The sequence below is a fragment of the Condylura cristata genome, unplaced genomic scaffold, assembly GCF_000260355.1.
Source record: "Condylura cristata isolate star-nosed mole 26May11 unplaced genomic scaffold, ConCri1.0 scaffold00034, whole genome shotgun sequence".
Classification (NCBI taxonomy): domain Eukaryota; kingdom Metazoa; phylum Chordata; class Mammalia; order Eulipotyphla; family Talpidae; genus Condylura; species Condylura cristata.
The window spans coordinates 12,437,915-12,461,534 of record NW_004567135.1 but is presented as its reverse complement, the minus strand read 5'-3'; the positions used below and the strand labels follow the sequence as shown (position 1 = coordinate 12,461,534).

Genomic DNA, 23,620 nt, shown 5'->3' with positions numbered 1-23,620 from the left:
AAATACAAAATAGATAAGCACAACTACATAAACTAAACAAACAACTTTTGCCTAGCAAAAGAAGTAAAAGCAAAAGACAATCTACAGCATGTAAAAGTACATGCCAGTCCTGATATATATCTGTTGAATCCAAACTCACACAAATTAGTGGCAAAAAAACAAAACAGTTCAATTTAAAAATAGGCAGAGAACGTAAATAGGGATTTTTCCACAGAAGGCATATAGTTACACAAAAAAAGTGCTGTGCAGCACTAGTCATCAGGTAAATGCAAATCAAAGCCATCACAAACCCTTGTTTCACATCAGTTCAAATGGTTATTTCAAAAAAGCAAGGCGTGACAGTGTTGGTGAGGATGTGGACCAAAGGAAGCCTTGGGCACTATTGGTGGGGATACAGATTCGTGCAGCCGCTGTGGAAAACAATATGGAGATTCCTCAACACATTAAAAATTGAGCTGCCATATTGATTCAGCAACTCCACTTGTGGGTATGTATCTGAAGGAAATAAAATCATGCTGTTAGAAGAGATCTACATCCCTCTGTCCACTGAATCTTTATTTGAAATAACCAAGACATGGAGATACCCAAGTGTCCATCAATGAATAAATAGATAAGAAATTTATCTCTTTCTCTGGACAGTGAAATATCATTCTGCTATAGGGTAAACACATTGTGGGCTCTAATAGACAGCAAGTGACTATAGGCAATAATACCATATAGTGTTCTTACAGTTACTAATCTTAAAATTCTCTCTCTCTCTCTCTCTTTCTCTCTCTCTCACACACACACACACACATACAGGTAATTGAATTAGATGATAGATGTTAGCTAATCTTACTGTGGTGAATGTTTTGCAATATATATCTATGTCAAATGGTCACTCTGTATACTTTAAATTTACACCATGTTGTATGTCAATTATATCTAAATAAATCTGGGGAGGGAAAGGGGAACATGACTGACAAAGCTCATGTTCTGTGTCCCATATTCTCACCTCAGACTCTTCCTCTCAGTTCTTGTCCAATTGTGCGTCTACATTTTTAATCCTTTCTGACATGACCTCCTCTTTAATCTCCTGCTCTCAGAAAACACTCTTGCCTTTCACTTAACAGGTAAAAAGAGAGTCCTCTGCAGAGAAGCTCCCATCCTTCTCTGATACCCAAGAGTTGCTCCATCTCATCTGTGCCATCTCCTACCTGAAGACATGGCTGTCGCTGGGCTTCACATCCTCTGCTCTGAGGAGACTTCACCAGGGACCACACCGTCTCCTTGCACTTTAAGTCTGTTCTTAAGTAGCGGATCTTTCTAAAGCTTTCCCTCTCTGTTTTGTAAAAACGCCAGCCTTGACAAGGGAAGCTGTCTCCAGATTCACACACCTGTGCTCTACAGATGCAGGTTCTGTAGTTGATTAGCTCCTGATGACTCTTCCAACACACTTGTGGGCTGTTGTTGTACATGGTCCTTATGAGGTATTGAAAAGACACAAATTAATATTTATAAAACAGGTTTAAGATATTAAACCATTCAATGAACCATCATGGAGCTACCTTTAGGCTTAATGAAGAAAACATAACATTATCTTGGATGCCCTCAGGGGTCTCAGTGTCTCAGCTTCTTCCTTGCCCCCTGCTCACACCCAACTCTGCTAGAGGAAAACATTCTCAACCTTGAGCGTCATTGTCTTGCCTTTCAGAATAACATCACTACATTTATCCAATACCCCTATGTAATACATTATATTATGGGCTCTTCAAATTTATATAATGACATCTCACAAAATCTGGATCCTTTGGCACTCACTGCTATTTTTAGTCTACATGATGTTCCTAGAATTCAACCATGTTTCAGGGCTGTGTAGTATTTAATTGCCTGAATATATAGCAATGTACTTATGCACTCAGCGTTGATGCCTATTTAGGTTATTTTCAATTTGTTTGTGTTGCGTCCAACCCTCCCCCTTCTGCCCGTCCTCCCCCATCTCCCAGCATAAAGCAGCAAGGGCAGCTTTAAGGGCCAGACCTAGGAATGCAGAGCTGGGTCATCAGGCACACCTGATTTGTAGTTTTTCAAGATAATGTCAAATGAGTTTCCCAAGGTGACTCATCAATTTACACTCCCATAAGCAGTATTTATGGCATGACATCTACCATCGTCACTTGCTACTGCCCTCATTTTAACCGTTTCATACCATTGGAAAAGTATGAAGTGATATTTCACTGTATTTATTTTTAGTTTCATTCTTTTGAATTGTGATGAAATGCACATAAAATCCTTCATTTTACTTGTTTTTATTGTACAGCTCAGTGATGTTGAGTGCATCCATTTCCTGCTCGCAAAACTGAAAGTCTGTCCCTGTGAAGCACCAGCTACTTTTGCTCCTATCCCTGGTCCTGGCAGCCACCACTCTTCCTGCTGTCTGTGAACCCGGGACCTCTTCTCGGTGGAATCAGACCATCTATATCTTTTTGTGACTGGCTTACTTTATTAGCGTCACCACGTCAAGTTCATGCATGTTGTAGCATGTGTCAAATTCTCGTCCCTTAAAACTAATTAAATTCCACTGTATGTATTGGCCACCTTTTGCTTATCTGTTCATCTATTAACTGCTACTGGGGTTGCTCCCACGTGCTGGTTATTGAAAACAATGCTGTTATAAACACGGTTATACAAAATCTTTTTGAGATTCTATTTTCAATTTCTTGGGGATAACACACAGAAGTGAAATTGCTGGATCACATGGGAATTCCATTTTTAATTGTTTTTAAAGATTTATTTATGTATGCATACACAACTGGGGTACAGACCAGAGATGTGGAGGGTGAGAGGCTTCCCCAGAGACAGAGCGGGGAGCAGAACAGGCAGATGGACGAAGTACACTGCTGAGGGGAGCAGCGGGCGGGTCAGGAGAGGTCTGCCGCGCCATGTGGATCTCCTCCCGGGCAGGCGGGAACTGAACTCATGCGGAAGTGGCTTAAGCTTCTTAGTGCTGTGCTTGAACCCGCTGCGCCACCAGGGAGGGCCCACCATTTGTAATTTTTTAATAAGCTGCACACTATTTCCATGGCCACTGTGCCACCTTGTGCTCCCTCCAGTTGTAAGCCTGACATCCTCACCAAGTTATTTTCTGATTTGGCTGTGATTTGTGGTTTGGTTTTGTCTAGAACCATCCTACTGGATGTGAGGTAGGATACCTCACTGCATATTAACTTCTATTTTTCTGGTTACTAGTGAAGTAAAGATCTTTTACAAATGACCATACTCTTAGCATGGATCTGCAAGGCTTTGTACATTTTACTTTAGCTGTCCTGTACTCATTGATTTGTGAGAGTTTTTTCCATAGGTTAGATGCTAACCCAATTCCATTTTATAAAGTTCTTCTTCCAGTTTGTGGCTTAATTCACTTTCTTCATTCTGTATTTTTTATAGACTGAAGTTCTTAATTTTAAAATAAACTACCTAATGAATATTTTTCCTTGTAATTTATAGCTCTGAATTGTTTAAGAAAATGTTGCCTACCAAAGAGGGGGGAAAATGCAGTAGCTTAAATTGTCTCAAAGTCTTGTTGTTTTAATACATATCTAAGTCGTTGATCTATCTGCGGTAATGTTTTATGATATGAGATAGTAACCCAGTCTCATTTTTATGCATATGTATATTATGTTCTCCAAGTGATTCTAATTTAAAATACCTTATTTCCTCCATTGAGCTACTGTGAAATTCTGTTATACATCAAGCATAATGTATGTGTTTGGTATGGGCTCCCTTTTCTGAGTTACTGATTTATCTTTTCTATACTTTAGCCATTCCAGTACTATAAATATTTAATTGCTGTAGTTTCATATCCATTCTTAGTAGCTTTTCTTCATCAGTAGTTTCCTGGCTTTTCTTGTCTTTTGCTGGTTCATATCCATGATGTCAGATTCTATCAAAATAAAAACAAAAAAATTTCAACACTTTCATTTGAATCTAAAGATCAACTCTGGAAAAATGGACATGTTGGTGATGATCGCACTCATTCACAATACCTTCATTTATTGAGGTATTCCCTAATTTCTTTCCCAAAAGTTGTATATATTTTAATCATCGAGGTCATCATTTTATCAGATTAATTTGTAGCTACCGTACATGTTTATACTACTGCAGCTAGATTTTTAAATATATAATTTCTAACTATTGCTGAAACAGAAATGCAATTGATTTTTTATATTGACTTCCATTCGGCAAACTTGCTACATTCTCATTTATGTTCTCCAGATTGAAAACAACGCATCTGCAAATGATAACGGTTTTATTTTTTCCTTTGAAAATTATACATTTCTCACTTCCTTCTCCTGCATTACTGTGCTATCTAATTTGCCAGTATTAAGTTAACTGAAAATGGTAATTGGGAATGAGGTTGATTTTAATATCACTCTATAAAATATAATACTTATTTTAAATTATATATATGTATATATATATACGCACACACAGAAAGAAAAATATGTATATATGTAAATGTATGTATGTGTGTTTCTTAGTTACTTAACATAGTTTCTTAACAGATTAAAGAAATGTTACTTCTAATCTTAGTTTTCTAAGTTTTTTCTACATTAATGTATGCTGAATTTTATCAATTTTTGCATCTTTTAAGATATTGTATTTCCTCTTTGAATCTGTTTATTTGGTGGATCTAATTTTCTTTCTTATCAAACAACCCTTGGTACTCTTTAGATAAGCCTACTTTTTGGTTTAGTCGTGCTAGTTTGTTTAGAAGGTTTGTATTTATATTTATGAATGCGATTAGCTTGTAACTGCCCTTTCTTATTCAGTCCTTGTCAAAGTGAGGTGTCATGGTCACCTCAGCCTCATAAAGAGTTAGAGAGTCTTTAGTTTTTCATTAATTTGGCATATCATTAATGTCATTTAACATCTTATTAATATTTTTATGAGATTGGAAATCTTATAAAATAATGTCATTTGTTGCAACAAGGATGGAGTTAGAAGGGATTATCTCAGATATAAGTCAGAAGGAAAAAGAAAAATATCAGATGTCTTCACTTATAGGAGGAATACAGAGGAACCAAATAAGGTTCAGGAAAAAAAATAGTAACAATTAAAAAAATACAACAAAACTAAATTTTGATTGAGTTTATTGGAAAAATTGATTAAATTGATGTTTTCTCTATGGGAAAATGTTAACTATTAATTTGATTATCACATTATCCTTCAGCATCTGTGCAACTTTCCTTGGGATTGGACTTGCTGATGGGAGTGCAAACTAGTCCAACCATGATGGAAATTTGTGTTGAGGTTCCTCAGATTACTAAAAGTGGAGCTTCCATTTGAACCAGCAATTCCACTCCTAGGGATCTACCCAAGGGACACAAAAACATTAGGGTGTATGAACCCCTATGTTTATTGCAGGTCTATATATAATAGGTAAGATGCAGAAACAACCCAAATGCCCAAAAATTGATGACTGGATCAAGAAGCTGTGGTACATATGCACAAAGGAATACTATCAGAAAAAAAAATAAAGATAATCTAATGTCATTTGTTGCAACATGGATGGAGTTAGAAGGGATTATCTCAGTGAAATAAACCAGAAGGAAAAAGAAAAATACCAGATGGCTTCATTTATAGGAGGAATATAGGGGAACCAAATAAGGTTCAGGAAAAAAAAATAGTAACAATTAAAAAAAATACAACAAAAATAATCATCTATAAATCAGAGGTATTCTGCAGTGAGGGTTCAAAACAAAGGTGGGAAGAGTACAAAGGATAGTGAACTGGTGGTGAATATTCTACAGGTAGAGAATATTCTACAGGAATATTCTACACCCAATGTAAAATACATACAAATAGAGAAATTAAATATTAAAAATAAATTTACTTCTCCTTCCGTTTAGCCTTGCAGTGTATCCTTTTGGGTTCTAGCATTAATCAAGGACAACGTTTCATATCCAACTTCCCCCATGTGGTGAGACTAAGTTGTTGACTCCTTTCCCCCAAGGTCAGCCCTTGTCTGCCAAGATCTAAGTCCAGGTTTATGTAGGCCAAGAATTACTCTCAAAGCAACTTTGGAGCTCGGCTTCTCTCCGTTTTTTATTTTTCCTTAGATCTTCCCCAGTGTTGATTACTATCTAGTTTTGCTTTTCAGGACACATTTTTATATATTATAGCTAAAATTTTAATCATATTTAATGGAAACGTTGGTTCAAATAACCTAACATGCCACAGAAATTGAAATTAATCATCATTTCTTTTCTCACTACTGCCTGAAGAACAGAATAAATGAATTCTTAAGTGTCCTTTCAGGAAGACTATTGCTCTGGAAATTGATTCTGTGCAGAAGATCTCTCTCAAAGGAGGAAAGAAGATGAATACGAAGTAGATTAGAAAGTCTTGATCTTGAATTTGGTCTTACAATATCCGTGTCATTAATAGGCATCAAAAGAAGAGAAGAAAGTATAAACAAAGGAAGAAAGGAAGGAGTGAAGGACTGAAGAAGAAGCAGAAGTAGCCACAATCACAAGGGGATAGTCATCTCCCGCTCTAAAGTATGATAGAGATTGCAGATGAGAACCAAGTCTCACGCTCTTAAGCCATATTGGGTGCTAAAAGTCAATCTCAATTTCTCAATAAAGGATCCATATCACAATTCTCTCCTGGTATTCTGATTAAATGTTTGGAAAGTATTTATGTAAAACTTACTAAATGTACTTGCAAATCTAAAATGACTTAAATTGCAGCTATGAAATAAAGGCAAGGTAGATGGAAGAATTTCCTGGATGTGGGTATTGTCAAACCAGAAACACAAACATTTGGTGATATCTCCTCTGCAGAAGGTATTTAAGCTTTTCCATGGTCCTATGGTCCTTCCCCTTGATGGAATAAAATCAATGTTCTCCAGCAGGAAAAATGGGGTTGGGCAAGGTGCCCCTCGAGTTTCATTCCGACCTAACAATTCTAGTAATCTAACTCTTTGGAAATCAATGACTGAGCCTCAATTTGGGTCAAAAGGAAATCTTCCTAAGAGGTTATGGGATTGTTTTTAATAGCTATGGGTAATGGAGGAAACCCCTAACATTGCCAGCTCAAATTTCATTGTCACCAAGGCTGTTGCACCAAAATGGCATTTTACAGAGTCTTCAGGCAGTGCCTATTTGAAAAATTTGCCAAAATCAGCTTACATCCTGAGATTTCTGAGCTCTTTAGATCTCTGTGTTTACTTTATTATAATAATATTATGTTCCCTTTGCATATTTTTGCTGGCATTCTTTTTGGCATCATTTCTTCATCCATCACTGCTTGAGTCTGCAGTTGTGGGTGGAAGGGTTTGACTTTGATCAATGGGTTCTTTCTGCAAAAGGGCCAGGCTTGGTCACAATGTGTTTGAACACCTGGAATGTATCTTTTCTCTGGAGAACAGAAGACTTCACTGCCAGCATGTTAGAATTTCACTGCTACAAATAAGCTTCACAAGTCTTTGAGATGGAGACTTGACTTTGTAGAAACCTGTAAAATGTGCATTCAACGGAGACCTTAACACCTTGTTTAGGTCTGGTAAAATCTACGGTGTGGGTGTCCCAGCCTCCCCCCTCTATCTTATCAAACCTGTCTGGTACTCCACAGTCAAATCAAAGTCCCTGAAGGAGTCCCACATTAGTCCCATTCCCAGTGAAGTGTATCTCTTGGTTATCATCCATCCAGTCTGACTCTTTACCCGGCGGCTTGCCCCTCCACCATCCCCACTCCACACAGGTTGCTTATTTCACTCCTAACCCCACGTCAAGTTCATTTTCCTTTCCCGACTTTGCCCCTGTGTTTTTGAAAGAGATAGAATCTGATCCAGGGTACCTTGATCCCTTCTCCTCTCCACCTCCCACCAGCTCACTACTGCTCCCTTCTTCATTTCTACCAGAGCTGCCCTATGCTCATCCTTAGTTTTCCTTGTCAGTGCTTCAAAGGCACCAGTCTGCAGAAGACTGAAATCAGTATTTTCCCCCTTTATACCGCTGTTCACTGTTGAACAGCACTTGATCTCTCCCCTCGGTGGAGTCCCTGAAGCTCCCCACCACCACAGCACCCATGACCCATCTCCAAGTCCCTGGTTGACCTCACCTCCCGCCCCCTCACTGCTGAAGACCTCAGATCTATGGTCAGTTTGCAAGTTTTGTCTTTTCCCTTACCCTTTGTTAGGTTTCCCTATATCCCACCTTTAGATGAAACCATTCAATATTTTTCTTTTTCCTTCTGATTTATTCCACTGAGCATATCAAGAGTGGGATCAGTATTACCACTTCCTGCCTTCTCTTTGCCATCCCCATTCCTCAGCTATAATCATAATAGCAGCAACAGTTAAGTGTTTGAATGATTTCTTTTAATCCTTTCCACTTTTTCTGACGAAGAAAGCAAGATTCAATCATTTGAAAAACAAGATTCAATCATTTGACCGAAGAGATTCTAATTCAGAAATATCTGTCTCCAAAGCAATATATTGTATGACTTTCTCTTTTTCTTTTTTGATGACAGCAGAATTTTACTTACTTCCATCCCTTTTCTGTTCTTTTTTCCCCCAAGTGTTCCTATTTGACAACTTAATTATTTCAGTTGTGAAGTGATTTTTTTTTTCCACAAATGGGTCAAAATAGTGCGACATATAGGCAACAGGGAAAAACTGGACTTTGGGTTCGATCAAGTGATTGGGAATATTCAGATACAGTAATGACACCATTTTTTTTTTTTCTTAAAGAGTTCTTTTTTTTAGAGATAAAGACAGAAGTATGGATGACTGCAATGATATGAAGTCTGGGATTTGCTTCAATGAAACCTGGTGAAATTGAAGGTCAGGAGACTAGAGTGAATAGAGGCACAACTGAAGAAAGTCTGACTTGAGAACTTTCGAAGCTCTATGATGGGTGCAGGGGGTTCATCATATTGTTAGCTTCTACTTTGTGTATATTTAACAATTTCCAGAATAAAGCATTTTCTAAAATCTCAAATACACAAGACTCAAGTCTCAGTATCGTCCCCACCTTACCAAAGCCCCCAGGTCTCCCCTATGGCATTCTGGGAGCTTTTCTTCTTGCCTTCTTACCTGCTGGGTTATTCCAGACTCCACGCCAGCACAGCACCGCACTGTCTCAGCCCCCGCAGCTGGCATTGGAACAGAAATCTCTTCCTGACCCCAGATGGCATCACAGCTTCCTCGGTCTGCTCTTGTCAGCATATTTTTTCCAGGCACCTGATTCCTGGGTATGGCAGCAATAAAACCAACCAACGAGATCATTTGGCTGTCCCCCTGAGAAGGTATTTCCCATTCTGACACCGTCAGCCCTCTGAATGTGCAGTTTCCAAGAACTCCCAAATAACAGCCGGCTCAGAACTTCACAGCCTGCTGTACCTGCTGTTAGATTGCTGGTCAGGGTGCTCCTCAGGGGTGAGAGCCCCCAGGGCAGAGGATACATGTATCACTGGTTATTAATAGGAGAGCTGGTGCAAAGAAGCAATTGTCTAGCTTGCATTTTATTGGGAAGCTGGGAGAGAAGAAAAGCAAAGACCGAGCCCATGGGAGGTTTATGTGCTGGGCTGTTGGTCACACCATATGGACTCCTTAGGTTAACTGTGTATCAAAGACTGGAGCAAAAGATAAAGAGCTGAGTTAGTCCAGGCTTGATGATTTCATAAGGAACAAAGACAAAAAGACAAGCTAGGTCATTCAAGAGAAGAGTTGCATAAAGAGCTGAGCTTGTGACCTTGGGGGGCGTTTCTGACAAAGTGTGTCATGCGTGGTCTTTGAGGATCTGTGGGTGTTTCCTACTACGTCACAAATTGCTCGGATATCTTGGGGAAAGATCTCCTCGCATTTGGTTATAGTTGACTCATGAGGTCACAAAATCCTAATTTCTTTCATTCTATACTGACATTCTTAGGGTTTGCCTGACCATTGGGTTTAATAGTCTCTGCTTTTTAGAAAATGTTTTATTTTGGAAATCTTCAAACACTTTTCCCTAAGACAGGACTGCCCTTGGTTCCAGCCCTTGCACCACCTCCTACTTCCACGCTTCTTCCAAGCTCTCCTCTCACATGAGTCAGGAGAATATTATTAGATTCTTGATCTTGATCCCTACCACCAGTGTCTTAGGCATGACAATCAGAGATGGAGAACTGTCAGAGAGAACATCTGCCAGGGCCCTGAACAGAGCCATTGGGACACAGAGCCTGAGATCCTGAGTACCATCTGTGTTGCAATGGTGAGACCTCCCTTCTCTTTAATATCGGGTTCTGCTGAGCTCACTGTAAGATGGGAATGATAAAAACTTCCGGGGTTACATAGGAGATATCATTCACATTAGAACATTCTACAGGTAGAAAGGAAAAGTGAAGGCTCAGCTACAAGCCCTTTATCGTGCTTACTGGAAGATCTCAAAGAATGGGAGCTACCACAGAGCACAGTTTATTGTTTGCTTGCTTGCTGCCCTGGGGGAAGGACATAATGTTTATGAACATTAGAATGCCACCCATCCATGGGGAGGGTTGTAGACTGTATACTCCATATGCTGCAGCCAAAAATTATAAAGACTTTTCTTCATCCCATCTGTATGAAGTAGAGTTATTAGAAATGAAGATAAAAAGCAAACAACGATCAAATGGAAAATACTTACAGCACACCTAATGGATAATGCAGGAATATTAAAGAACTCAAGATTCAGAAAAGATACAAATAACCCAAGTAAGTTATCCAAAAAGATAGAAGAGGAAACTCATAAGGATAATAACCTGAGATTCATTTGCTTAACTCAAAGTTTGCATGCTAAGGGTTACTGTTTAAGGGGAGCGGACAAGCCCCGGACAGCAGAGGGGAGAAAAGAGGAAGAAGGACGCAAAGCCTTTACCTGTACTCCTCTTCTGCTCCGCCTATAGCCTGAGATCCTGAGCACCATCTGTGTTGCAATTTGACTTCGCCAAGTCTTTGTCTTTCACCTCTGCAAATGTCTATGCCAATCCAGCCATGGATGAGCGTTCCTTAGAGTGGATGAGCTTCCTTCATTCTGATCCACCCACCTGCTGCCACCCCCAGCAGCAGTATTTTCTACCTGGGTCCAGTGTCCCTGTCCCTCCAATATATTCGTTGAACTCCTTGTTCACCTCTTTGCTTTAAGAATGCTTACCTAGTAATTGTCTGTTTACTTTTCTGCTCTGCCCATCATGTAACATATGCACACACACACACACACACACACATACTTGTATTTCCTTTACAGACAGAGGTCATTCCTTATGATGAGTTTCATATTCTTAATTGTCTACCCAAGTGGTATTTGTTGTTACTGAGTGCATGTGTAATTTACCCCCTAGACACTTTGGAAAAAAGGGAAGAGAAAGGTTTTAGGTTTGCTCTGGAGAGTTTTCCCCAGGTGGAGGAGCTGTGGCCATTTGCTTTGTGAAAGAAGGTCCAGGGGGACTTGGTGCCCACCCAGAGTTACGGGGATGGGCACTGGAATATGGCAATAAAAGAATTGCCACAGTTTCTTCATGCACTTTCTTTATAAAATTAAAAACACAGCCACAAATGAAAAAGGACTCACATCATTGAAGCACAAAACTTTGCCTCGAGGTGGAAGTTATGCATTTCTGCATGTGGTATATACACATTGCTTTACGTTATTTAAGGAGATGAAATAAAATATAGCCATGTACCTCTAATTACTTGTGAAGTAGCCTGGAATGATCCACAAGGGAAAAGATGTTTTGCAAATCATTGATCCACATTAAGCATCTTGTCAGTTGATAAAGTATCTTGTACACCGTGGAAGAGCAGGGTAGCATCCTCTCTCCTTGCAGAGCAGCAGGGGATTCGTTTTGAGAATAGCTTTTTCTTTTCCAGCTTTCCCTGCAATATTCTTTATCAATTATCCCATCAAACCAAGTGGGGCTGAACTACAGTCCATCAAAACCTTATTTGAAGTTGCATTTGTCAAAATGGAGAGACAGTGTAGCCTCTGAGAAAATATAGAAACCTCTGCCTTCTTCTTTCAAACAATTTTCTCCTTCACTTCTTTTCTTTTTCCCAAGGTAGCCAACTAATGAGTGAGGAGATGTGTTTTTCCGTCCAAACCCTACACTATCCCCAGGGACTGCCTTCTTTTTGCACACAGCTGGAGAATTGCTGAAGTTTGGAAATGAACAGCAAGGAAGCCTGAATGGCACATCCGTGACAGGCATCTCACTGGGCGGCTGTCCCTTGCCCTCCATCTCCAGCCAGAATGCACCATGGTGCAGGTGTTTCCATGAAGTGCAGTCTGCACATGAGCAGCCTAAGCGTTGTGGGAAATGCAGAATCTCAGGCCCAAACACAGATCTACCAAATCAGAATCTGCCTTTCAGAAAAACCCCCAGGTGGGTCATACCTATGTAGATGTGGGAAGCACGGACCCAGGGCATGCTCTAAAGAGTGGGACAGCTGGGTTGCAGCCCTGAACCACACCATCCTGTCATTCTGGCACTTATGAACGTGGGGAGGTTCCTCAGTTTATCCATCTTTAAGATAGGAAGATTCTCTCTCTCACAGCACTATGAAATAAGGAACATAAATGAGAAAGTACATGTAAAGTGCTTAATATGGTGTCTGGCACATAACAACCTTTTTAAGTAAAGATGATGATGGTGGTGATTGTGGTGGTGATGATGGCAGTGGTGATGTTGATGGTAATGATGTTGGTGGTGATGATGGTGGTGATGTTGATGGTGGTGATGATGGTGGTGGTGATGCTGCTGGTGGTGGTAATGATGGTGATGATGGTATTGGTGATGGTAGTGATGATGATGGTGGTGGTGATGGTGGGGGTGATGGTGGTGGTGATATTGATGATGGTGGTGATGTTGATAACAGTAGTGTTGTTGATGGTGGTGATGGTGATGATGATAATCTATTATACTGCAGTCTTATCCAGAGGAGCATCAACGAGGTTTACCTGGTGAGCAGTAGAATCAAAACCAAAGCACATTACTAATGTCTCTTTCCCCTACTTGAAGGGGGAAAATTTTGGTTAAAAACCAAAAAATTTAAAATATATTGTTTAAAAGAAAAGAAGCAAGGTGAAAAGCCTCTGGATAAAAATGAAGATATGAATAGATATTCACAGTCACTTGTATTTGCCTAAAGAAACTCCTGGGGAAGCTTCCCCACGAAATGACTCAGTTATCGCAAGTGGTAGAGAAAACATTGTGCCAGGGATCCCATCCAAGCTCCACCACTTTTTTTTCTGTCTCATCTTTAGCCCTTACTCTACTGAAGCTGTTTCCTTGGTTGGGAAATACCTTTTGCCTACAGTGTTGAACAGAGTCTGTGTGCTTTACATTTTATTGTTACCTCGGCCTGGCCAGCCCTGCAAGGCAAGGGTCACTTGCCCTGAAAAGATAATTTGCTACTCACTGTTCCCCAAACGAAAAGGCGCAGCACCCCAGGGATCCACGGGGCAGATGCCAGGGTATGAGAGGATGGGGAACAGGAAGACAGTGGCAAAAGCCTTCCAGTAGACTCCACAGGAAGGAGGTGGGCAAGGAGAGGATGTGCTCAGGCTTCGGCCTAGCTAATTGGAGTAACTTCAGCTGGCTGGGGTAGCAGTGCCCGGCCTGGAGGTGATTAGGGCAGGTGTTAATGGCTGGGAGCATCTGACAAAGAGGGGTTTGGTGTGGGCACTGGATTGAGGGGGTGCATTTGAAAGGTACATTTCTGAGCTAGTAGTTTACTGTCTAGGAACCCACAAACCTGGGAGAGGAACAGCCTCCAGGTTCTGCCCCAGTGTCAAAGCATCAGAGTATTGGAACTAGCAGACAGGTAAATATTTCCTGGGCCTTTTCAGTAGCATCCGTGCTATGACTTAGCATTAATGTTAAAATAATATTTATTTACCTCTTTCCCTTCAAATTGCCCTTATCCCAGAGTAGAAAGCATTAATATGCAAATAATACCGAATCAAGGATCAAGAGTAAATCTATAAATGCATGGGAGAAATACTGAGCTTTGAGACAGTTCTCTTGTGCTCGTGAAAGGCTCTGCGTCAGATAAACGTCTTCTGGCCACAACACAGTATTTTAAATCAATCATGCCCGATTCTTCATTGACTATTATAAAACATTTACTTCTCACGTGCAGCCCGTCCCTGTTCTTGGGAACACAGAGGCAGCGAGAGAGACGCATATTGCATCCTAAAGGAACCAACGGTCTGTCTGTCAACTCTGATGCACTAACGGGGCATACGGGTTCTGATAGGCTTCATGGAAGTGCTCAGAAAAATTGGAAACGTTGACTCGAATACAAAGACATTCATAATTAGAGTCAGGGAGTTTTCAGAGTGAAGAAAGTCACTGGCTTTGCAGGAGCTCAGAGAGCCAAAGACCCCAGAGAACAACTGAGGAGAAACAGAAGCGCCATGAAATCTGGAGTTGGAGGGAAGGCAGCGGATCCTACATGTGCATTGTGTCCTCCTCTTCCAACACCCTGGAGGGGCGTAGAGCCCCTCAGAGGCAGGACTGAGCTCCAAACAAGTCTCCTCACTGTGCTATGCTGCCCTGCCCTCCACCCCACCCCGCACCCAGGACCCTAGGACAGGAGATGGGGTCACTGCAAAAAGAGCACTGTTGGTCAGAAAGTAGGGGAGGAGAGTCACACCAAGTAAATGGGACGCACCCCTGAGGCATACAGCGGGTTTGCCAGCTACACAACCGAGACCCACCTGACACCAGACTAAGGATGAGAAAGTGTGTTAGCGTTGCTCCCCTTCCGTGGGAGCCATTCTTCCTGCCCATGCCTCTGTCTATAAACGCGGTCATTGATCTCATCGGTAATGTCCCTTTGGGGCTCTCCTGGACCGAATTGTTCATCAGCAGCCACTTGTCACGTGGTTTCCATCAGCCTCCACACAGACCCAGAAGTATGTGATATTTTAGCGATGGTCTATTTCACCTTGGTGCCCTTCTCCATCACCACAGTCAAGATACTAGACTTGTGTTGTTACAGGACAGAGTAAGGGGTGCCCCAGGGTCCCCAAACCTGCCTGCTCTAAATGGGTTCTGCTATCTACAACATCAAGATAAAATGTACTCTAGGGCAGAAAACTTCCAACAGAGAAGAACTTTAATGTAATTCATGTGCAATAATTAGTGTGTAAGTAAAGAAAAGAGAAAGTTAAAATAGTTTCCAATTAAACACCTAGCATTACCCATCCATTTGTGGAGAAATGCCCAGCCTAAGAGGGTTGGCCCAAAAATAGGGCCATTGAGTCCCAAAAGCCTGCCACAAGTCTAAGGCACCTTCTGGTGGGGACCCATAGGAAAGGGGCAGAGGGGACAGTCAAGTCTTGAAGGAAAAGAGAAAAAGCAAAATCAAGAGAAAAGCTGCCATTGTCAGCTTCCCACAAGTCTGTCACTCACATCTGTTTCAGGTGTCTCCTTCCTTCACGTGTCCCCCATGTCCCAGGGGCCAATCCTGAGCTGAGAAACAAGCATGTTTCTTCTTCACACATCTGGTCTGCTCTATGTGTATCCTCCAGGTCTTTTTCTTGATTTCCTCTTTCTTCTCACACTCTTTCCCAGCTTCTCCTGTCTGCTCAGTTCCACCCTTCCTTGAGTGGAGGCAGGGAACCTGGAACCTCCCCTTTCCACAGATACCACACTGTTACAGTATGTTCTAGAAAGACTGAGTCACGGTGAAGTGCCCGTGTGTTCAATTCCATCGTGGAGCCCACTGGACTGCAATGTGAAGAAGCTATAGTGAGCATAAGGGAGGATGCTTCCAAGAAAAAGACTTTGCAGAGGTGAAAAGAGTGGTCAGCTAGTGGCGTTCCTTTTTAAATTGGCTTTTATGAAGACAATGGTTCTACCTGAGTCCACCATACAATGGTTCTACTGAGTCCACCGGCTGAGGGGTGGACACAGATGGATCACATGACCCCTGCATTGCCTCTCCACCCCGGAGCCTGGAAGGTCACATCAGTAGTCATCATTTACAGCGTGCTATAACAAAGCAGGAAAAAGGGAAAATTAGTCACTCTGTAAAAAAAGAGAAGAAGAAGCTCCTCGAAGTGAACAAACCTCATCAAGAATCTTGAGTAGAGAAAGAGAGAGCCACCTCCAGAGGCTCGACACACTTCCCACAAGATTCCGGTTCATTTATCGCCTCATGGCTGGATCTTAGTATGGGAAGGACATTTCAGGAGAGATACACATGTGAGCAAATCCCAAAGACATGCCTCCATTTTATTCTGTCCCTTCCACCCACCTTCTAGGTATTAGGATATTATCCTGCTCAACCCAAAACAGGAACATGAAACTTGGTGTAAAACTCTTTGCTTTGCTTTTGACCAGAATTTTCCTTTACTGAGAGTTTTCTGTTCTCTTTGCTGAGTGACCTCAATTCCATAACTGGTCCCCGTGGGCTATGTCTTATAGTCCGTATCTTAGTCTACAACAAATCCATACTGCATCCAAGAGCTGGGGTACAGGCCAGAGGTGTGGGGAAAGAGGGGAAGGATTCACCAGAGACAGAGTGGGGAGCAGACAGGCAGGTTGACTGAAATGAACTGCTGAGGGGAGCAGCAGGTGAGATAAGAGAGATCTGCTGTTCCATGTGGATCAGCTCCTGGCCAGGGATCGAACTCAGGATGCGTGGCTACAAATATCTTCATGTTGCTGAGACTTAACTCCTGTACCATCAGGGAAGCCCACGAGACTACTTTGAATAGATATGACAATAGCGGACATTCTACCCTATTTCTGACTTTTAGGGAAATCCTTCTTACGTTACACCGCTAAGTAAGATTCTGCTGTAGGTTTTCAGTGGGCATTCTCCATCAGGTTAAAGAAATCCCTTCTCATGCTTAGTACAACAAAATTTTGTTTTTAAATCAACACTGGTGATTTTTTTTAAAATACAATTTCTCTAGCTATAGGAAAACAATCAGTTATTACTTACTTTTGTTAATATGGTCACTAATAGTTTTTTTTAATTAACTAATTCTTAAATTTCTGAGATAAATTCAACTTGGTATAATGCATTTTTTTAGTTCATTGATGTATTTGGTTTACTTAGGTTTCTTGCTTCTGTAAGTACAAACGATCCATAATCTGCCCCACTGGCCTTTTACAACTTCATAAGTTAGCTAGAATCTCACATCATTGACCTAAGCATCCTTTATTCTGAGTATAGTCACTGATGGTACACAAGGAGCTTCTGGGGACACATGGACTTTGAAAAACTGTATACTACTTATATATTTAATGAAAAGGGTCCTGGAGTGAATAGTTACCACCTCAAACTTAGTGGATGAGTGGCATTGCTTAAGAAAATAAAAGTAGTTAAAATTAAAAATTGAATAAATTTAAATAAAAATGAAAACGATAATAAATTTGACTATTTCATATTAAATTGAAAAGGCTGAATTCTCTAATCTTTGAGTTATGATTTTAAATATTTGCTTTGTACATAGGTTGCCAATTATGTTGTTCAAATCACACACACGTATCTATTATTTTATCTTCCCCAACTATTAATTTTTGGAGAGCTAGGCTAAAATAACCACTATATAAATGTATTCTCTGTTGCTCCTTATAATTCTGGCATACAATAGTTGCATCATGTAGTTTGAATTAGAACTGGTAGTGCAGTCCAATTCAATTACAACATGTTCCCCATGAACTATTCCTTTAGTGATTAAAGAATGAGTCCTCAGAGCATAAACTACCTTTCTCTTATTCTTTTTTGGCTGACATTAATATGGCAACCCTGGCTTTCTCTTTGCTGTTATTTGTTGGGTATGTTTTTTCTACTCCTTTGTCTCCAAACATGGTCTGCCACTAAGTGCTAGTTTCTTTCCATCTCATCAGACTGTTTTCCTGATTCATCCTCTTCCTTTATGGTTTTTCACAGCCTCGAGTTCTGTGATGCCAGTGTGTCCACAAGACACATCTCTCCAAATGTTCAGAGGAAAACAAGTCTTTGAGAGAAATGTGGACCCTTCTCAGAGCCCACTGGTTTGGTGAGCTGAAGATGGGGAATAGATTGGGTGATCTATACAGACTTCTGCCAATCTCCAGAGTCCACGGACATCTCATGTTCAGTAGCCACAATCACCTCAAGAAGACCATGGTTCTGGGGCCCTCCCTGGTGGCACAGCAGGTTAAAGCACAGCACTGAGAAGCTGAAACCACTTCCGCAAGAGTTCGATTCCCGCCTGCCCCGGAGGTGACCACATGGCGTGGCAGAACTCTCCTGACCCGCCCGCTGCTCCTCTCAGCAGTGTACTTCATTGATCTGCCTGTTCTGCTCCCCACTCTATCTCTGGTGAAGCCTCTCGCAGCTTCTGAGCCTCTGGCCTGTACCCCAGTTCTGTATGAACAAATAAATAAATCTTAAAAAAAAAAAGAAGACCATGGTTCTAAGGCTGGGGTGCATGCAGCTGCCTCCATAGCTCTTTGCACTGTGACACTGCCCCTCAGAACAGAGAGAAGGCTGAAGACCCAGAACAACAATGTAAACCATCACGCGGTGACCAAGTGCCCTCCTCCAGTGCCACTGGAGAGACTGACCTCCAGAACTGGGCTCCTGGAGACTAAGGAAGAGCTCCCAGGCAGCAAGGGGCCTGGCCCATGCCTGTGAAGCCAGAGACCTACTCCGTAATTTGAGTGATCTGAACAGGCAGGTCACTTGCTTTATTTTTCCCAAAACTTTCAGGCAACATAAATTGTGCTGAAGCCCCCAGCAAACTGCCTTCCCAGCTCAGATCCAAAAAAGGAGACATCTTACTCCACAGGGTTGGAAATGTATCTTCAAAGATGAAGATGGGCCTGCCTCTCGGTGGGAAGAGGGGACAGTGGCTAAACTTCTGAGTAGAAGTCTGCCAAGTAAGTGAAATAGTACTAGAACACTTACAACAGTGCTCCAAAGTGCCAAGGAGTGCTAAGGGCCAGTGAGCCAAGTGGGCAATAGGCCCTGTCTGGACTTGCACCCATGTCCACACCTGTAAGACCACTCAGGCTCAGGATCCAACAACAGCATTCATTTAACAAGCAAAAGACTGGGGGGTTAGGGAAGCAATGAGATTCTGATGCCCAAGTGGTTAGCTGTTTCACCCCAGTGTGTCCAGAAGTCCCAGACAAAGGCAGTTGTGGAAAATGAGGTAGCAGCGCAGCAGACCCCAGCAGCAGTGTGAAGGCTGGGCCGATGACTGGATACCAAACCAGGCAGCGCCAGACTCAGCGGCTCTGGAGTTGGTGCTAGAGAATCAGAGGCTGTGGTTTAAAGGCTGGCACTGGCCCAAAGGTGCTCCTTGCAGACGATGTCAGAGGCAGGTACAGCAGCTGAGTCTCTGTGAAGGTGGACAGAGGTGTGGAGGTCTAGTAATCTAGATGTCTCTGAAGATCTGGTGACGCCCACTGAGGTCAACTGCTCCATGTGTCTCTCTCATCAGTGACTGAGAGCAGAATCCTTCTTTGTAGGTGGTCTAATGAATACTTCTTTGGAGACCTGAGCAGACTTCCTTTTTGAAGTTAATCCAATGAGTCCTTCTCCTTCCTTTGGAGCCAGGAGCAGAATGTTTCTTCTTTTCAGGATGGTCTAATGAATGTTTCATCTTTGAAGACCAGCTGCTGGCTTCTTCAAAGGTGGTCCAACAAATCTTTCTCTCATTGGAGGCGGGGAGCAGAATGAATCAAGTTGGCTCTCGTTCCTTCTTATATCCCCTTCAAGGGCCCCACCCTCCAAGGCTGATTGGATGGTTTTCAACACTAAGCATCTGATTGGACTATTTAGCACCAATCAGCTTGTTTTCCATTTTTCTATCCAAATAATTAACTAATGAAATGAGCTTGAACCTGATTATTCCAGTTAGCTTGCACCTGATTGGCTCATTTTTGAGAACCAATCAGAAACCATCTGTAGAAACAGATACAAAAGGGAGGGGGGCTGGGTGGGGGAGCCCAGCCTGGCATACACACAGATAAGAGTAGGCACCTGGGCCTGTTCGTTCTAGGGAGCCATGCTAGAGCTGACTTCACTGAGGTTAGCAGAGAATGAACATCTGTAGGCGGTAGGCTGAGGCCAGCATGCCTCAGACCCCAAAAAGGTGTCCTGCCCCTTAGCCTCTGGGGGCCATGCTAGAGCTGACTTCACTGAGGTTAGCAGAGAATGAACATCTGTAGGCGGTAGGCTGAGGCCAGCATGCCTCAGACCCCAAAAAGGTGACCTGCCTCCTAGCCTCTGGGGGCCACAGAGATCCACATAGAGACTGAAGATACTAAATCAGAATCCTAGAGAACCTGGAAGCCATAGGTTCATAAATTGACTAAGGCCAGTGATGAGGGTACTGGTTACATAGACACAACACCTGAGTAACCACACTGACACAACACCTGAGCACACACACACTGTCAGGGTGTGTGTGCAGGTTGGTCAGCAGGGATATGTCTGATCACACCTGCTCAGGGCCCAGATGGAATCCCCTATAGGTAGGTGACCATAGAAATTATTGTCCAAACTTGGACACTTTTGAGAACAAAAAAAAAAGTGTTGTTGATAATCATAACTAGGCATTTGGTATAAACCAATACTGTTGTAGGCAAAGCAAGGTACAGGTCACCCTACTGATAAGCTGAACAAAGTGTTGAAGGTATGAACTTCATGCCTGAGTTTCATATCTATGAGCTTCTCTATGTAGATTTGGCAGAAGTGTCAGAAAATCTGTCAGACAGGCTAGACTGTTCTAAAGAAGTGAGGATTGAGGCCCAGAGTCCATAGTGATCTTCCCTCTTTACTTCCTCAGTCTTAGTTAGACATAATGTCTTACAAAATACCAACCAACTCAAAGATTCTAAAAAAATCAACAAAGCCTCTTTAATTTCTGGAGCTCATGTCCTGAATGTGCCCGGTGCTGGTATTTGAGTCACTTGGTTCAATAAAATAGGAATGAGCCTCAAAGGAATCACCTGGCAAAGGCCCATATGCATAACCTTTCCCTGCTGAGGAGGACAGAACAGTCCCAGTAACAGGTGACACCATGATGCAGGGCTAAGCGTGCAGCTTCCAGGCTCAAGAGCACCTTAGAGAAGCAACAGTTTTGAGTTATCCACAAAAATGCGTCCTCCAGCAGATGTCTGCAGGGAGAATCGGAAGGACTGATTACCAGCACCTCCCCTCACACACAGAATTCCCCAGAAAGCTCAGGAATGTGTGCCAAAGACACTGCTGTAAGTTCACCAGTATCCAAGTCTGGTTTCCTTTCCCGCCTGGGCACTTCACTTCTCAGCCCTATTTGCTGATGGAGCCAAGTCACTGATTTGAGCCAATGGAACGTTATCAAGAAGGATTTCTGCCATTCAAGAACTAACCTCTACAATTCTTCTGAGTGCTCTTATTCTCTTCTCTCCATCCCTCACCTTCCAGGCACAGCAGCAGAGAACTATGGGATGCAGGGAATGGCAAGGCTGGATTCCTGAATCACTGCATGGAACAGAAGCTCCAGCATGCCCTCCTTTCTCATCAACTCATATTGAACTGTGATGTGGGCAAGAAAGACACTTTAGCACGCTGAGCCACTGAGCTATTTCCTTTGTGGGTGATAGTTCCATCCTGGCCCATGCAAGCAATTGTTCAAATTGGCCTGCACCAAAGCCATAAGGAGGGCAGCCCAATGTCAAATGAAAACCAGCAGATGGAAAGTGATAAACATTCCATAGAAAGCAATGTGGGGGCCCTCCCTGGAGGTGCAGTGGGTTGGAGCGCTGCACTGTAAAACTAAGTCAAGCCGAGGGGGCTGCTTCAGTGCAACTTTGATCCCAGCCCCAGAAGTGACCCACATGGCGCAGCAGACCTCTCCTGTCTCACCCACTGCCCCCCTCAGCAGTGTACTTTGTCAATCTCCCTGTTCTGCTCCCCACTCTGTCTCTGGCGAATCCTCTCACCACAGCTGGCCTGTACCCCATTTCTGTATGCATAAATAAAAAGAAAATATTTTTTAAAATTAAAAAAAAAAGGAAGCAATGTGGGGTGTCTGGGTGGTCTGTGTTTCTTGAACAAGAAGGGCATGAGGTCAAGGGATTGTTTGACCATGTTGCCTCAAAGGATTCAAGGTTCCAAATCTTCCCCAGTTTTGTCAGCTCTGTCAACTAAAACAGGGGGAAACGTCCTATGCTGAAGGTCCAGGCTCAAGACAGTCTCCCTCAGCCACTCCCCACTGAACCAGCTGCTCTACTCCCAAATCCTCTTCCCATTTGTTCCAGAAGCATTTCACTAATGACCTTCTTAACACATTACACTGTCGATCAGCTCCTCTAGTTAGGAAATTTCCCCATTTGACCTCAACTTTAAGAAAAAACAACAAACGAAAAAGCAACAACCTTTTCACTCTTAAATAATCTCACGGGGAGAATGCCCCTCAACCTTTCACCTCCAAACACATCCCCCCCCCCCAGCCTGCAGCCCCCATGGCTCTGTCCCAATGCCACTCTTGTCTGCCTGCCCTCCCCCAGCCTCCATACGTGATGGGAGCAGTGAGAGTCCTTCAGAGCAGCGTGGAGGATGCAGGGAGGCAGCCTCTGTGCTCTTAGTTACAGCAATTTCTTTGGACATTGCTTCACTCATCCAGATGGTGAGCTGGGTAAACAAGAAGTCCCTGTTCTCCATCAGCATGACAGGGAGCGCCTCACTCCCGGGCATCTGCCAAGCCAGAGGTATGATCTCCGTTTACAATTTGGCCCTCCTCAGTGTGCCAGAAATGTGCCCTTGTGTAAACATTCGGAGCACTTCCTGCAGGGAGGAATAGCGCAGCCCATGAGCACCTTGCTTCTCCTGGCACAGATTGGCCAGAAATACCATTCACTTCCCCCCAGTCCTTTGCTCAGCCACCCCAGGCCATGAGCAGGCACAATACCCCCTAATGCAGGCAGACACCCACTGATTCCATTTCTATCAAATTCCAACTGCCTGCCAATTTTTCTGAATCTGCTTTCAGCTGCTACCCTCATCTCTCCCTGGTTCTGCCACCTACCAGCTGTGTGGCCTTGGACAAGTGAGTTAACCTCTTTGAGAACCTGTTTTCTCAAACAAACAATGGACTGGTATCATTAACTCACAAAGGTCTTGAAAAACTATATATGAAAAGCGTCCTACAGTGCCTGATAAATGCCAGGATTCCTTTTCCTTGTTCCTACCTGTTATCACCCCCTGTCCCCATTAGAAGTAGGTACAAACCCAATGGCTGAGTCAATGCTCTGCAGCAGGGTCATGCTGCACCACGTTCTCACCTCCGTCCTACCTATAGTGCTAAGCACTTTACCCACAGTGCTCAGAATTCCAGGCGTGGTTTATATCTGAGCTTTCACCCCACTCCAGGTCACGTGGTCTCCTGCGAGTGCCTGCTTCTGACCTATGATTTCTCTCTTGTCAGCACCTAAGTGGTGACCCTCTACTATTGTCCATAATCTCCATGCCTGGACTCCCAATGTATGACAGATGAATGAGTCGATGATAGCACAAATGACAGGATAATGCGAGCTCTATGGAAACTGAACACTTCCAGCAGATCTCTCTGGGCTTCACCCACACATGTTATTACAAATATTCCATGTCTGATGGAAACAG

The 23,620-nt window shown here is 42.7% G+C and overlaps 1 long non-coding RNA gene across 3 annotated transcripts in view; it reads right to left on the bottom strand.

Annotated features, from left to right (window-relative positions):
- Positions 1-1,436: 1,436 nt before the first annotated feature.
- Positions 1,437-23,620, bottom strand: part of LOC105854347 — a 67,006-nt gene continuing 44,822 nt past the window's right edge. The window contains exons 3-4 of one of the 3 annotated variants that reach the window (XR_001146025.1): positions 9,083-9,236; positions 1,437-1,461 (exon numbers count right to left, since the gene is read on the bottom strand). This is a non-coding gene — a long non-coding RNA (uncharacterized LOC105854347). Of the gene's footprint in view, positions 1,462-2,986; positions 3,923-9,082; positions 9,237-15,406; positions 16,003-23,620 lie in introns of those variants that run through there. The other 2 variants (XR_001146024.1, XR_001146026.1) reach the window with 2 other exon arrangements.